At 41.1% G+C, this 16,400-nt stretch overlaps 1 protein-coding gene across 17 annotated transcripts in view; it reads left to right on the forward strand.

Annotated features, from left to right (window-relative positions):
- The window catches only part of MYT1L (myelin transcription factor 1 like), a 351,165-nt gene that overhangs the window by 98,568 nt on the left and 236,197 nt on the right, over window positions 1–16,400 (forward strand). The window lies entirely within an intron of this gene.

Consider the following 16,400-nt stretch of genomic DNA (forward strand, 5'->3'; position numbering starts at 1 on the left):
CATATGTCCCTGGGCCCTCTGTATATCCTCCTTGGAGAAATGTCTGTTCAGGTTTTTGCCCAGTTTTTAATTGGGTTGTTTGTCTTCCTTGTGTTGAGTCATATGAGTTCTTTATATATTTTGGAGGTTAAACCCTTGTCAGAGGTATCATTGGCAAATATGTTCTCCCATATAGTTGGTTCACTTTTCATTTTGCTGATGTTTTCTTTAGCCATGCAGAAGCTTTTTAATTTGATGTAGTCCCATTTGTTTATTTTTTCCTTTATATCCTGTGCCCTAGGAGACATATCAACAAAAATATTGCTGTGTGGGATGTCTGAAATTTTACTGCCTATGTTTTCTGCTAGGACTTATGGTATCACAACTTATAGTTAAGTCCTTTATTCATTTTGAGTTTATTCTGGCACATGGTGTAAATTCATGGTCTAGTTCCATTTTTTTTGCATGTACCATTCCAACTCTCCCAACACCATTTATTGAAGAGACTGTTTTTACTCCATTGTATGCTCATATCCCTTTTTTTGTATATTAATTGACGATAGAGACAATAGCAAGTGCTAGTGAGGATGTGGAGAAAAGGGAACCCTAGTGCACTGCTGGTGGAAATGCAGGCTGGTGCAGCCACTGTGGAGAACAGTATGGAATTTCCTCAAAAAATTAAAAATGGAACTGTCTTTTGACCCAGTGATTCCACTGCTGGGAATGTACCCTGAGAATCCCAAATCACCAATTCAAAAGAATTTATGCACCCCTATGTTCATAGTTGCATTATTAACAATAGCTAAGATTTGGAAATAGCCTAAGTGCCCATCGTTAGATGAGTGGATTAAAAAAAACCAAAAACTGGCACATTTACACAATGGAATACTACACAGAAGAAAGAAAGAAGGAACTCCTACCCTTCACGACAGCATGGATGGAACTGGAGGACATTATGCTAAGTGAAATAAGCCAGCCGGTGAAAGACAAATACCATGTGATCTCACCTATAAGAAGAATCTAATGAACAAAATAAACTAATGAGCAAAATAGAACCAGAGGCATGGAAACATGGAACAGACTGTCAGTGACCAGAAGGGAGAGGGGAGGTTGGTAATGGTGGAAAGAAGGGGAAAGGATAGACAAAGAACATGTGCGAATGACCCACGGACATGGACGACAGTGCGAGAGTGGCGGGTGGGATGGGTGGAGGAGGACAAAGGGGGAAAAATTGGGACAACTGTAATAGAATAACATAAAAATTAAAAACATTAAAAAAAAAAAACCCTACAGAGCTTCCATAAATATCCCTGGAAGGAAGCACACTATGGCAGTAGAAAAGTGGTGTGGGGAGATGCCTAGCAAAAACTAGTGTTTGCATTGCTGACTCTGCTAATAGGTATTTTATGCCGTTACGTCCTGTTTTAATCATGATTACTCTTTTTGACCTTCACTTTTTTCTCTTCCTCCTCCCTCTTTTAAACCGCCATCATCATCGTTGCAATGATCAACAGTCCGCTTGTACTGTTCAGGGTGTTGGAAATAGTGTGCTTTTCCCGTCTTCACTCTTCCCTGCTCCCCATGCCCCACTGATTTGCACTGCCCTGCTGCCCTGGGTCCCTTTCCTGTTGGGGCTGGCCCTGAGCAGGACCGCATGCTCACACTGTGCAAGGGAGAGAAGGATGGGGCAGCGTGTCTTCAGTAACCTTACAAATCAAGCCAAGTCCTCACACGCAGGACCTGCACCGTACTGCCTATGAGATGGCTGCTGACGGCATATAGAAAGTCTGCTTGGAGCTTTTCTCGACGACTCTGGGGACAGGAAGCTGCAAAGCAACATGGCTAACCAAGCCAATAAGACTGGTTTTCACCCCCCTCAACGTCTCCTTTTGCCAGGCAATCTTACCAATGCAGCGGCATCCTTCTGGCTCAAAACTCCTTCTTTCCATCAAGACAGAAAATATTTCCATTTTAGCCACATTTACTCATGCCCGAAGTATTGTCTCTCAGAGAGTCAAGTTTTTGTGCTTTTTATTTCAAATTATGCAATGAAAAGCTTTGCCTCTTGGTCTCAAAATTTATGTGAACTTTGATAGACCAGAACACTTTGGGAAGAATTGACGTATTAAAAATGTTGAATCTTCTGAACTACAAGCATGATACATTTCTGCATTTATGTAGATCCTCTTTAATTCTCTAGAAAAAGTAATTTTAAAGAATTTTTAGTGTGTAGGTTCTGCACATTATTGTCAAGTTGCTACCTGGGTCCTTAAACATTTTTGATGCTATAATAATTATATTTTTAATTTCAGTTTCTGAATTTAATAGCTCATTGATAGTACAGAAAATTAAAATTGTTTTTCAGTATTAAATATAGCGCAAACCTGCTGAACTCACTTACTCATCTAGTAGCTCTTCTGTGGATTCCATCAGATTTTTGACATATACAATCTTATCATCCACAAATAAATACTTTCTTCGTCGGTCTGTATGCCTTTCATTTCTTTTCCTCGCCATGTGCGCTGGCAAACGTCAGGCGTAATGTGAATTAAAGTGGCAGTGAGGGGAGCCCTGCCTTGTTTCTGACCTTAGGGTTATATTAAGCTGTAGATTTTGTGTAGATGCCCTTTATTGGGCTGAAGAAATTTCTTTTTATTCCTGGTCTGCTAAGTGTCTTAATCAGAAATGTGTGTTGGATATCGTCACATTATCTTTTTGCAGTTATTGGCATGATAATGTGGATGTTTTCTTTTTTAGTTCATTTGTAATGAATTACACTGTTTAAATTTCAAATGTCATACTAATTTTTATTAAACCCTATTTGGTCATGAGACATTATAATCTTATGCTGTGGATTTACTTTGTTAAAATTTTGATCTGAAAAATGCTGCCTCATAGAATGAATTGAGAAGTATTTCCTCTTAAATTTCCAGAAAGAATTTATGTATAATTATGATATTATTTCTCAAATGTCTGGTACAATTCACCAGTGAAACCTTCTGGTCCTGGTATTTTCTTTGTGGAAAGATTCTTTTTTTTCCCCCCATTTTGCCATTTTATTTTTATTTTCTTATTTATTTTTCCCTCCAAATTTTATTGTTATTCAAGTACAGTTCTCTGCCTTTTCCCTGAACCCCAGCCTAATCCCCAACCCTCCCCACTTCCCTCCCATTTTCTACCCCTCACCATACCCCCCGTTATTGTCCATGTGTCCTTTATAATTGTTCCTACAAACCCTTCACCCTTTTCCCCTGAAACTCCCTCCTCTCTCCCCTCTGGTCACTGTCCGCCTCTTCTCAATTTCAGTGTCTAAGATTCTTAACTACAATTTGAATTTCTTTAATAGATATAGGTTATCCAAGATACATATTTCTTATTGAAAGAACTTGGTAGTTTGTCTTTCAAGGAAATTTTTCCATTTCATGTAAGTTGTAAAACTTTTTGGCTCCAGTTTATGTAATGTTCCATTTTTATATTTTAAAATGTGTATATTCTTTATTGATTTTCTCTTTCTCATTCCTGATACTGTTGTTATTTTTCCCTCTCCCTTCCTCCCATATCCATCTACCTATTTCTCTCTCTCATCAGCCCGATTGCAGATTTATCAATTTTATATCTATTCTCAAAAATGTTTTGGTTTCATTAATTTTTTTCTCTTTTTTATTTTCTATTTCATGGATGTCTTCTCTGACCTTAGAATTTCCTTTCTTCCACCCACTTTAAGTTTAATTTGCTCTTTGTCTAGTTGTTTAAGGTGGAAGCTGAAGTCATTGATCTGTATTAGTTTCTGACATAGGCATTTGTTGCTGTAAATTCTCCCCAACAAACTGCTTTAGCAGCAACCCTCAAGTTGGTATGTTGTGGGTTTGTTTTTTCATCTAGTTCAGAGCACTTTGAAATCTCCCTTTTTATTTCTTCTTTGACTCATTGGTTATAAAGAAATTTAGTTTCCAGTTATTTAGGGAATTTAAAAAGAACTTTCTCTTACTAACTTCTATTTTAATTCCCAGTGGTCAGCAAACACACTTTGTATAACTTGAATCTTTTAAAATTTCTTGAGGCTTGTTTTATGCCGGAGAATTTGATTTACCTTGGCAATGCTCAGCATGCGCTCCTGCTGTAGGAGGGAGTGTTCTGTGAGTGTCCCTCGGGGCTGGCTGCTTCATAGTGTGCGTAGGTCTGTGTCCTTACTGATTTTCCTATCTGCTAATCCTTTTCTACCAATTCCTGTAATGATTGTGGGTTGTCTATTTCTCCTTGTGGTTCTTTCAGTTTTTACTTCGTGTATTTTAAAGCTGAGTTATTAGGTGCATAACTATTTAAGATTGCTATCTTTATTAATTTATTATTATATAAATTGATCTTTATCACTGTTAATAATCCTTGCTCTGTGATTAGTAGAATCACTTCTGCTTTCTTCTGACTGTTAACATGCTATATATTTTCACGCTTTAACTTATTTTTGTCTTATATATACAACCTTTTCGCTAGGCAGCATATTGTTAGATCTTGCTTTTTAAATGTAATTCAACTTCTGCCTTTTTGTTGTAGTGTTTACATAATTTACATTTGATGTGATTATTAATATAGTTAGATCTAAATCTGTCATCTTGCTGTATGTATTCTGTTTATTCCATCTGTTCTTTTTCCCTTTGTCCTAATTTTCGCCTTGTTTTGGATTGAGAAAAAGTATATATTCTATTTATCTCCTTTGTTGGCTTATTAGCTGTGACTCTTTCGTAGTAGCTATTGCTACTTTAGTTGTCTCTTTGTGTTTGGAAGATAAATCTTACTGTTTTACACTTTACCTTCAAATGACATTATTCCGCTTCACATAGTGTATAAGACTCTGGTAATAGCGGCCTTTCATTTCTTCCCCCCTTGGCCTTGGCGTTGTTATCAGTTTTAATTTTGTGTTTGTTATAAAAGACACACCACATTATTATTTTTGGTTAAACTATGATTTGTTTTTTAAAGAGATTTAAATAACAAGAAAAAAACATGTATTTACATAGTTACCATTCCTGATGGCCTTTGTTAATTTCTGGTGATTCACATTTGGTATTTCTTCTGCTTGAAAACTTCTGTTAAGTTTTCTTGGAGGACAAGCCTACTGATGATATATAGTATTTTAGCTTTTATATGTCTGAAAAATCTATTTACCTTCATTTTTGAAAGGTATATTCTCTGAGTAATAACTTCTAGGTTAACAAGATTTCTTTTTCTGTAAGAACTTAGAGCTGATGTTCTACTGTCTTCTTGCTTGCATTTTCTTTTTTGATGATAAATGTTATACTCCTTATCCTTGTTTCTTTACATGTAGCATTTTTCCATTTTCCATGTGCTTTTAAGATTTCCTGCTTATCACTGGATTTGTGCAATTTGATTATTATTTTATGCATATAATTCTCTTCATATTTCCTTTGGGTTTTGTTGAGTTGTTTTGGATCTGTGTATTTGAACTTTTCATTAAATTTGGATAATTTTAAGCCATTAACTTCAAATTTTTTTGTTCTCCTTTTTTCCTTAGTTACTCCAATCACATTGTATTTTAGGCCACTAGGAGTTGTCCCATCTCTCATTGGTGGTGTTTTATTCCTGTTTTTAAATTATTTTTTTCTGTGTGTTCCATTTTGGGTGGTTTCTATGGTGACACCTTCAACACACTGCTCTAATTCTTTGGGGCCCATGTGTCACTTACCCATCCAGTGTGCTCTTCATCTCAGACAGTACAGATTTCACTTGTAGAAATATGATTTGTTTTTTAGTATCTTTTGTTTCCACTTAGTTTTTTGGATATATGGAATACAATTATTGTTTATGGTCTGCTAAGTCTAACATCTCTGTTAGTTCTATAATAGTTTGGATTGCTTTTGCTCTTCACTGTGTATTTTATTTTTCTGCTTTTTTCAGTGCTTAATAATTTTTCATGGAATCCTAGACATTGTAAATTTTGCTTTTTTGAGTGCTGGATATAGTTTCCTTTCTAGAAACGTGTTTGAGATTTGCTCTTGGAAACAATTTGATCCTTAGTGGTCTAGCTTTTAAACCCTGTTAGACAGCAGCTAAGCAGTACTCCGTCTTTAAGTAATTATTCCTCGCCACTGAGTCAACACCCTTCTGAGTAGTTGGCTCACTGCCTATGAAGGGTGAGCTTCCCCACCGTGCCGGGCAAGCGCGAGCCTCGTCCTGTCCTGCAGGTGTTTCAGGGTCCTTTCCCCCAGCCTCAGGCCTCACATGGTTTCCTCAGACTTGTGCTGGTTCACACTCTGTTCAGTGCCCTTGAGGAACGCTGGGCAGACCTCTGGGGCTTTCTCTGCACACCCCTTGTCTCTCCACAGCTCAGTCCTGAGGTCTGGGTCTTTCCTGTCTCCCTGGAGTCTTGGCCCCGCCTCCTCAACTCAGAGTCCACTGGGCTCTCCCTGGGTCCCCTCCTGTGGCCCGGCTGGGCGCTCTGTGGAGGCAGACTTCCAGGTCAGTCACAGAGCCCATGCTCCTGTCTCCCGGTGACCCGTCTTCTTCACTGTCTGATGTCTGGTACCTGGAAGATACTTGCTCCATGTACTTTGTCTCTCTTTTTACTCAACGGGTTGTTCCTGGTGAAAGGGTGACGCTGCTACTCCATCTGGGTTGGAAACAGGAGTCCCACTTTTTAAAAAAAATTTATCTATTTTTAGACAGGAGAAAGAGAAGGAGAAAAACATCAGTGTGTGGTAGCCTCTTGCGTACCCTCTACTGGGGACCTGGCCCACAACCCAGGCATGTGCCCTGACTGGGAATCAAACCGGCGACCCTTTGGTTTGCAGACCGGCACTCAACCACTGAGCCACACCAGCCAGGGCTGGAGTCCCACTCTTTCATAATCCATCTCTTTCAGTTTCTCTATTCCACAGTCTCCAGTTGATGAGAATATTCATCCTACTTGTCTGTCCACCCTACTCTCCTTTGACATATGTATTTCTCTTTATTCCCATCACAAAAGGTAGATGATAAACCTACTGTGTTCCTTCGAGCAGATAGACTGTGGACACCTGCCCAGGGATCTTTGCTTTCTCAGGCCACCCAGGACCGGGGCCTTGGCACAGAGCATAGAGTGGCACCCCCGGGTCCAGAACCCGGGGCAATGGGGTGGAGAGCTTTGGGGGAAGAAAGGAGCATCAGCTCTTTGGTGGCCACAGTTGAACCTTTGTGTTTTAAAGTTTGGTGACTTTTGTGTGACAGTGACTTTAACCGTGATTGTACTGTACATATACAAGAGAAATTGTGACTATTAAGACTAATTACAGATGATGGGGAAGCTAAAAGTGAGAAGGGAAAAGATAAGTAACTGACTCAGCCAGGAAGTACATCTTGGGGGGGATTTTTGAACAGTGACGTGGGAATCTGGGATGCTGCTGTCCAAAGCACAATGCCTATGTTTCAGGGGGTCCACATGGTACTGGGGAGGAAGGGAAATGTTTGTACTTACTTGTATTAAAGCAAATAACTACATTACATTTTCCTAGACGAAACGTACATGGGTATAAACACCCTCAGTTTCTGCAGATGTCATGCGTGATGACGTCACCAGATGTCATGGTGGCAGCATGTCATCATGATGCCCTGCAGCTGAGTGAGCAGTCAGCAGTGCAGGGCTTGACATCAGAACCTGGTGCTTTTGTGGGGTTTTGGCATTTTGCTACATATTGCAGTTTCTGAGGACCTCAGTAAATGGATTTACAAAATTATTTTGCAAAATACTTTGTGGTGAAATGAGACACTGCTGTGAAAATCATCTGTACCACAAAGATGTCTGTCTGTTTCTACAGCAAGGCTCTAAATAAAAGGGTGGTCATCCTTAAAGATGAACTAAATTGTTTACAGAAGGGTGTATACTTCCAATTTATTATTTTTGAATGAGGACAGTGGCTAATGAAGTATGGTATCAGCAGATACTTTTGGAAAATGAATAAATTTAATCTTATTTGGAAGTAAAGGTGATATTATAATAATTAGTGGGAATGTCTTTTAAAAAGAATTTATATTATGGAGAGAACATTTTGAAAATGGATGATTAGGAACGTTACCATTGTTATGTGATTTTAAAATTTTTCTCTAAATGATGTTTGAAACTTATTAAAAATGTTCAGATTTATCCACTTAAAAATTTGGAAACAAAAAAGCTTAAATGGTTTTAAAAACTGTCAACATATATCATTTTAATGGGCTTTGACTCCATTCGTTTAAAATATATAAATATATATTTAGCACCTTTTGATTTGTTTACAAGAGCAACTGTGGCATTTGGGATAAATTTATTAGCTGAATTTCAATAAAAATCTTGGCATAGACTGTAGAAGTAACTGACAAATAAGTGTCATGGTTTAGTTACAGTCACTAATACAGCAGTTAGTTGTCTTCCTGTTAGATGACTGTTTCTGTGAGAGGCATCTTTTCAGCTGTGACAGGTCTTAAAAGCAAGTATCAATATAAATTGAACTAAGAAATAGAGCTTGAAATTGTTCTACCAGAAAGTGTCAAGTAAGATTTGTAAAAATAATAAGTTATATTTGAAGATATTTCTCTCACTTTAAAAACATTCTTGGTACATTTTTGAAGGAAAAAGATTAGTCATATTTATAGATTAAGCATTTTTAAATTCAAATTGTTATTTTTGTTAGTGTGTATGTTCCATAGTTATTACAGTGTGTCAGTACAGAATGGGGGTTGTGTGTGTCATTCATGTTTTTTTTAAATAATTTCTTTACTGAAAGAATGCCTGATCAATAAAGTTTAGAAAACCTGCTGTAGACACCACGTGACCCAGATCCCTGCCCATGGGAGCAGAGCACTGGCCAACATGGAAGGCCTGCATGGGCTGCGACGGGCATGTGGGCACATCACCTCAGGTGACCCTCACTGGGGTCTGCAGACCACATGTTATCCCAGCCCCATTTTATCAGGATCCTTGGTTCTTTAAACCTATGTTCACATTTGTAACAAGTGTAGAGCTTGAATTCAATCAAATTCAAGGCCATGTGGCTGCAGGGTGCCTGTCCTCACGCACTTTTCCTTTCTCCATGAGAGGATGGTGGGTTTTAATGATGAGGCATATGGCGAAAGATTCGTTTGGATCAGTGATATTTCTGTCCCCCACTCCATCGAGTTATAGTGCCTAGAGTCACTTCCCCACACTTGGACAGTGGCAGTGGTTAAACCCTAATGGATGGGAGGCTGGCTGGCTGAGTGAGGCGATGGTGGGGTTCCGTCCAGCCTTTCCATTGGAGGGGATAATGGGAAGCATACAGTGGGAGGGAATTACGGTCAGGGTCAGGACTAGAGACTGGTAGGGCCAGAACTCGAGTCTATGGCGTGGGTGGTCCCGATGCTTCAACTTGCTTTCAATCAGGGTGGTTCTTAATCTGGGATTAAGGTCTTTTCTGGAGATATATGTGCTTCTGGCAGTTTGTGGTCTTTTCAGAAAACATGTGTAAAGTTGTGAGTCTCTGCATTTGTATGTTTTAGAAGAGGAATCCCATAGCCATCGTCAACCCTGAGCAAATCTGTGATGGAAAAATAGTCTCATTCTAGTGTCTCTATAATAACTGTAATGAACTCTTCATAGAATTGCCCCGTTACTGCTCTAGGCTTAGTGCAGAGCAAAACACACAAAGGCAGGCTCTGTTCTCTCTCTCAGAAGAACAGCATTCAGCAAAGGTAATTGGCTGGTTGATAGTGTACTTAAAATAGACATTGAAACTTTATACTAAACAGTGTATTCTACATTCACTCAACAAAGTGCAAGCCTGGCCTGGCTCAGCCTGAAAACCTACTAAGACATTTCAGGATGTCCTTCTTGCCCTGGCTGGGTGGCTCGGTCGGCGGAGCATCGTCCCATATACCAGAAGGTTGCAGGTTTTGATTCAGGGCATGTAGGGGAGGCAACTGATCGATGTTTCTCACATCAGTATTCTCTCTCTCTCTCTCTCTCTCTCTCTCTCTCTCTCTCTCTCTCAAATCAATAAGCGTGCCTTCAGGTGAGGGTTAAAAAAAGGATGTCTTTCTCTTTGACAAAGGACAAAGATGGGCAAAGAGACATGAACTCTCCTTCTCATCAGTGGAGAGATTTTAAACAGGAAAGGGCATCATTATATTTGTGATATTATATCACAAATGTATGTATACACACACACATACACACATGTACAGGGTCTGGCAGAAGTAACACCTGCTTGAGTATGATTGGTAGGGTAATAATATGAGTGTAATAATTTATAGTTATAATTTGAACATTTCACCTAAAATGTCATATGGTGTGCTTGAGTGTGATATTGTTATGTTACATAATTACATGCTTATGATTTTGTAATAAAAGAGTTTGTAATAAATGGGTGTTATTTGTGCCATACCCTGTATAATTATATGTAATATAGTGAGTTTTCATTACTCATAGTTGTTATTTTTATGAAGTCACCAGGAACACTCAATTAGTAAATTCTGAACCACTGTTCCTAAGGGAAGTGCAGGGTTGGGTTCCTCTGAGCTTCTGGTCACATTTTCATCAGGCAGTTAATATATAACCTTGCTTTTGGTTTTCTGTTTAAAGACACCTTAGTTAACATAGGTTGTTTACCATTAACATTGAGTTCACAGCCAAGAGCACGAAAACCTGTGCCTGGATGAAGCTCACCTAACACATGCATTTTTCCACAGCCTCTCATGCTTAGGAGCACTAGGCAGCCCTTCAGCACTATGCTTCGGGACATTTTAAACAGAGAAATCACCAACAAAAAGCCCCAAAATGGGTCCTGACTGGTGTAGCTCAGTGGATTGAGCGCCAGCCTGTGAACCAAAGGGTTGCAGTTCAATTCCCAGTCCGGGCATATGGCTGGGTTGCGGGCCAGGTCCCCAGTAGGGGGCGCATGAGAGGCAACCACACACACTATTTCTCTCCCTCTCTTTCCCCTCTCTTAAGAAAGAAAAGAAGAAAGAAAGAGAGAGAGAGAGAGAGAGAGAGAGAGAGAGAAAATCTTTAAATAAAAAGCCCCCAAATGTGGAGAATGTGGCACTAACTAGCCTGTAGGCAGCACACGTTTGCAGCACGAGAGCTGAAAGAGGAAGGCAGAGCGTGTCTTCTTAAACCTCAGGAGACTCAAGTTTTTTGCTGCTCTGTGCATATCCATGAATGACAGAAATCACGGCAAGTATTGAATTTGGGGTTAGAGTAAACTTTAGCAAGTAGGCACATTCACAGGTACAGAGCCTGCAAACAAGGAGCATCGACCGTGTATTGATTTTAGTGGCTTTGTGGAGGGTGAATTTCGGAGAGGAAGCATTACATTTTTGTCTATATTGAAGGACGAACTCAGTACTTCTCTACCCTTTCTCTCACTGTGTCGCTGTGTTTGAATTTGATGTGTGAGACCTGCAGTGTTGCAGGCATTGATGGGGAGAGAAAGATTCGTAAGAGACAGGTCCTGCCTTCTAGTTGTCTATAGGCCAGGTAGGGGGTAGACATGTAAGCAAACTCAGTCCAGTATGGAAAGGTGGACTGAGGTGCTGCCCAAGTCACACTTTCTCTCCCATATCATGAAAGTCTTTCTCAAGAGAACTTCCAAAAGATTAAGATTGTTCAGGATGACCAAGACTTCATTAGGGAAACAGCAAGAACCAGGTAGATAGTGAAGATAGATGTTCACAGACATGAAGATGTGACACAGTCCAGTATGTTTTGGAAATGATAAAGACTTTGATGTTGTCATAATATAAAACATTAGGATAGGAGTGGAGGGCTTGACACTGGAAGTGTTGGCAGGAACCTGATCAAAGGGCCTTGGCTGACCATGTGAGGATTTGGACATGGACTTGTAGATGAAGAAAAGGAGGCAGGGAGATGCATCATTAAAAATGTGCGTTAGAAAGACAACCCCAGAGACACCGAGGAGAGTGGGTTACCAGATGCAAACAGTGCTAGTGGCCTGGACTCCAGAAAAGCTGCTCTTGTACTGAAGAAGGGAGCTTTATCTGGTGCAGAACAACTCTGTTGTGACACAGCACTGCTGTGAGGTGGCCCTGGGTCCAGGTGCCTGTTAGGCTGAACCGCTCTGCTCTGCACCAGCAAGACACTGTCAGTGTGTCAGCTCAGCCCAGGAAACACTGTCTTCTGTGGAAAAGGAAAGTGCACTCTCAGAGCCAAAGCTCACGTACAGACAAAAGTCCCTGCCCCTGTCCTCATTGGTCCATCCTCACGCAAATGAGGACTCACCTTGCAGTTGGATTGGTCCGAAAGGCACTGCCCTGATTGGTCACATTGGAGCCGCTCTGATTGGTCTGTGAAGATGTCGATGGGCATATAGCTGCGCAGCTCCAATTGGACAGGAAAAGCCTCAGTCCTGTTGGTAGAAATAGGTAGGAGCTGCTTTATCAGGGCCGCTCAGATGGCAGGAACCAGTGCAGGTGGGCAGTTCTAGGCAGGAGGCAGTTCAGGGCAGGCTGCTCCCCCAAGTGCAGTGTGCGTGAGAGGCCCCTGTACAGTAACGGCTGCGAAGCTCTGCTTTTTTAAAAAAATTGAGCCCACTTAAGCCACCAGGTGCCCTTAGGAGTTGTCTTCTTTCTCAGGGTTCACAGTGTGCAATAACTGTTTTCTCTTTCATTTATAAGAATGTTTACTTTTAGCTATTAGCTTTCAATTAAAAGCTCTATTTTTTACTTCTGTATTAATGACTACATGCCATAAAATATTTGGCTTCAAAGGATACTTTTGAAAGGTTTTAATATTTTAATTTGTTATTTGTGGTAAACTGTAGAATAAGGACTATCTTAAAATACCACTAATAATGTTAAACTTTAAAGTGCTTAAGATTAAAAAACTAACTATTAATGGGAAAAATATTAAACAATAGGTTAGATCCTATTCAAGTTGGAAAAATGTGCTGGCCAATCAGGAGTGTGGATTCAATCTAAGTTTATCTGGAAGCAACGGACCACGTGACGCGACTCCAGAAAACAGCCTCCAGCGACTGTTCTATGTGCTCCATTGTCACTGTGGGTTTAGTACAACTGTTTACTTCACACATGCGCACACATTCTCTGTCTCTTCCAAAGTTAGGTGTTTCCAGAATTTGATTTACTTTTTTCACTTCAGTACTTGTAGTGACAATGTGCCGGGTATTATAGGAAACACTTACTTTAGGTCACTCCTAGAGAGTCGGGATTCACGTATAGTGTGCAACCTGACATATCTTACTGATTAAATATTAATGTGCTTCATTTACTTCTTCAAAACACACTGATTTTGAGCAGATCGATGCTCCTGGAAATCTCATCTGTACACCACTGGCAGGAACTGAACACCACACTCCCCCCAGGAACCTGATTCCTGCGCTGGCGGCTTTTCCCGCACGGCTCCAGAGCAAGGCAGTTTTCCTTACTAACACACTGGAACACGCCCACACGTGCGCCCAGGACCACGTCACTTTTCTCCGCTGTGACTTGTAGTTGAGGAGCTCCCTGTTCAGAGGGGCCATCACTGTGGTGGAGTACAAACGTTTGACCTTAGAAGGCTCAGTAAACTTGGGTGTGGTAGGAAGAGTGATGGCCCCCAAAGACAGGGAAATTGTGGATAGAAATGGGAACTGCTCTGAGCTTCGCTTTCCTTTTGGAAGTCCCTCCCAAATGCCTCTGTGCTGCCTGCCTCTCATAAATAGGTCATTGGCAGGGTAGAAAGCATGTGTGTGCCTGGACTGCCTCTCAGGCAGCCGAGCAGAGACTCAGCCTGTGAGTGATGTACTTCCCTGGGTGGCTTCCAGTGCGGGCGGGGGGGGGGGGGGGGGGGGGGGAGGGGACGGAGGGCGAAGGAGATAGCACTTCAGAGAAGGCGGGCAGATCAGAAATTTAGCTCAGAAATTAGAGCTAAATAAAGGAGACCAGCACACGAGTGCAGGCCAGCTCTCCTGACGGGGGCGGCTGACGCTGAGCGCACGGCCTGTAATGTCAGTACATTGACACACTCAACATGTTTCTCACTCAGGTCATGTGAGTCCTAGGTGGGAGGGGGAAGCTCTGCCCTGTACCGTCACTTTGGGTGCTGTGCTCTTTCTGTCATATGACTTCACCGTTCACCATTGCCCTGGTGGATGGAACAGGTGCGAAGAGTGTGCACTGGAGATACTCACAAGCTGGCCTGGATGGCTGCCCTTCACGTGGCCACAGCCATCGCTCAGCCCAGGCCTGCAGCTCCCTGCAGGGGAGGCCGTCAGGGTGGGGCAGCTGTGTGGCCAAGAGGAAGAGAAGGACCCAAACTGGCAGCTCTGCTTCACAGTCTGCTTTTAGGCACAGTTTTTCTAAAAACTGTTACTTTAGGGAGTTGATATTTCAAAGCATCAAATAAAAAAGCGTATCTGTTTTTTAAAGCAAAGGGTGAACACTTCATGAGTAGACCCCTACTTTCCTGTGTTATTGAGGACACTGTTGGCAAAGATTCCATCGTTATGTCCTCCTCTTGTTGCCCAGACTTTCTCACGCCTACTCAGCTTTTTATAATCCAGGTCGGAAAACCTGGTTTTGTGAAGACTGGACTTTACCCACTTACACAACCGACCTCTCTTCTCTAATACATAGTATTTTATCTGGTCCCTTTTGCGACGTCTTACAACTTTTAAAAAATTGTGAGTTAAGGAAACATACCTTATTCATAATTTAGTTCATAGTAGTTTTCCTTTAAATATTGAATAAATAATGATTGAAAGGAATATAATAAGTTTTTGTCTTTTTTGGCCTCAGTTTCCTCATCAGTAAGACCAACAAGTCAGGCTGGATCACTGTTTCTCAAGCATAACTGTTACCTGGACTTACCACACACAGTTATGCAGGACTCTGTGCCCTGGCCAAGATTTAAATATCCTGATAGCCAAGGTTAGACCTAAGTGTCAGTATTTTTAAAAATTCTATAGGACATTGTTTCAACTGGCATTTACATTGAATGTTTCTTTATTCTTTTATTTTCAACCTTGTGCCCTTATATTTAACACATATCATGGAGCTGGGCCATTGTCCATCTTGTCCAGGGGCGTCAAACTCACGTTCACTGGGGGCCACATCAGCCTCGCCGTTGCCTTCAACGGGCCAAATGTAATTTCACTTCCTTAACAGCTAAGGGGTAGTTACATTTGTACAGTCCTAAAATTATTTCAGCCCTTTCAGGGCAACCGCGAGGCTGATGTGGGCCCTGGTGAACAGGAGCTTGACGCCCCGGTCCAGTCTGACGCTTTGTGGCACTAACAGTTCCATTCAGCCCTTCCGGTGTCACTGTGGCGGTCAGTGCACCGCAGCCTCCCACCCAATACCGTCTCTCCTTCCCACCTCTGCCATGACTGCTTCCGAAATGTGTATGGTTTGGTGCTTCGTACTGTTTTTTAACATCTACTAGCTTCTGAGTTACACTTTTTGAAACTACTCTTTATTAGTTACTCTGAAATTACAGCATGCATTCAATTTAATGTGGAGCGTGTTCCCACTTCCCACAGCTCAGTGCCTTTGCCGGTGCTGTAACCCCGTCTTCACGCCTCCGGTGTGTGTGCTGATGCAGGGGAGTGGCGCACACACTGTGTCAACTTGCATGAAACGTAATTCTCTTCTTACAAACATGTTGAACCCTATAAAATGTTACTTTCTGCAGTCAATAACTATTTAGACTTACCACATATTAGAGTTAGAGTTCTGGTTGATCTTTGTTTCATCAATTATCTCTGAAATATAAACAGATCATTTTTCTAATAACTGAAGAATCTTTTAGTATTTTCCTTAATATGCACATGATGATAAGTTCTTTTCTACTTTATTTGTCTGAAAATATTCTTTACCTTCATTTTTGAAGGACTTTTTAACAAGATTGGCTATTACTTTCTTGAAGTATTTTTCATACAGGATTCCATTGTCTTTTGAATTCAGTTATTTATTTTCAGAAGCTAGCTGTCAGTAATTGCTGACAGGTTTTGAGATTTTTTTATCTCAGCATTTGGTCCCCACGGGTTCTACTGTGATTCGCTGGAGTGCTTTCCCGTGCACTTACACATCGGGGATTCTTGGTACCGCGGTTTGTGTGTTAATGCTTTTCATCACTTGGGGAAATTCTTAATTTTTCAAGTACTGCTTTTGCTCCTCTTTCCCTTTTTGTGCAGCAGTATTCCTGTTGTACATGTAGTAGAGGTTTTAATAGAATCATTCTATACAGAGATAACACTGAAGTCTTTTTCTTTGAGTCATAACTACAAAACGCAGCTTGGGACTGCCCCTTATTCTCAGACCCTCTTCTGGTGCAGATGTAACTCAGAGGCCTTCGAGTCACCCACACACCTCTCAAATGGCCTCCCACAACCTGCGTTCTCTGCTGCTGATCCACCTGGTGGTCTGTTGGTCAAGCGTGCTCTGCTCTCCAGAGCTGA

Source organism: Desmodus rotundus, chromosome 5 (genome assembly GCF_022682495.2).
Source record: "Desmodus rotundus isolate HL8 chromosome 5, HLdesRot8A.1, whole genome shotgun sequence".
Classification (NCBI taxonomy): domain Eukaryota; kingdom Metazoa; phylum Chordata; class Mammalia; order Chiroptera; family Phyllostomidae; genus Desmodus; species Desmodus rotundus.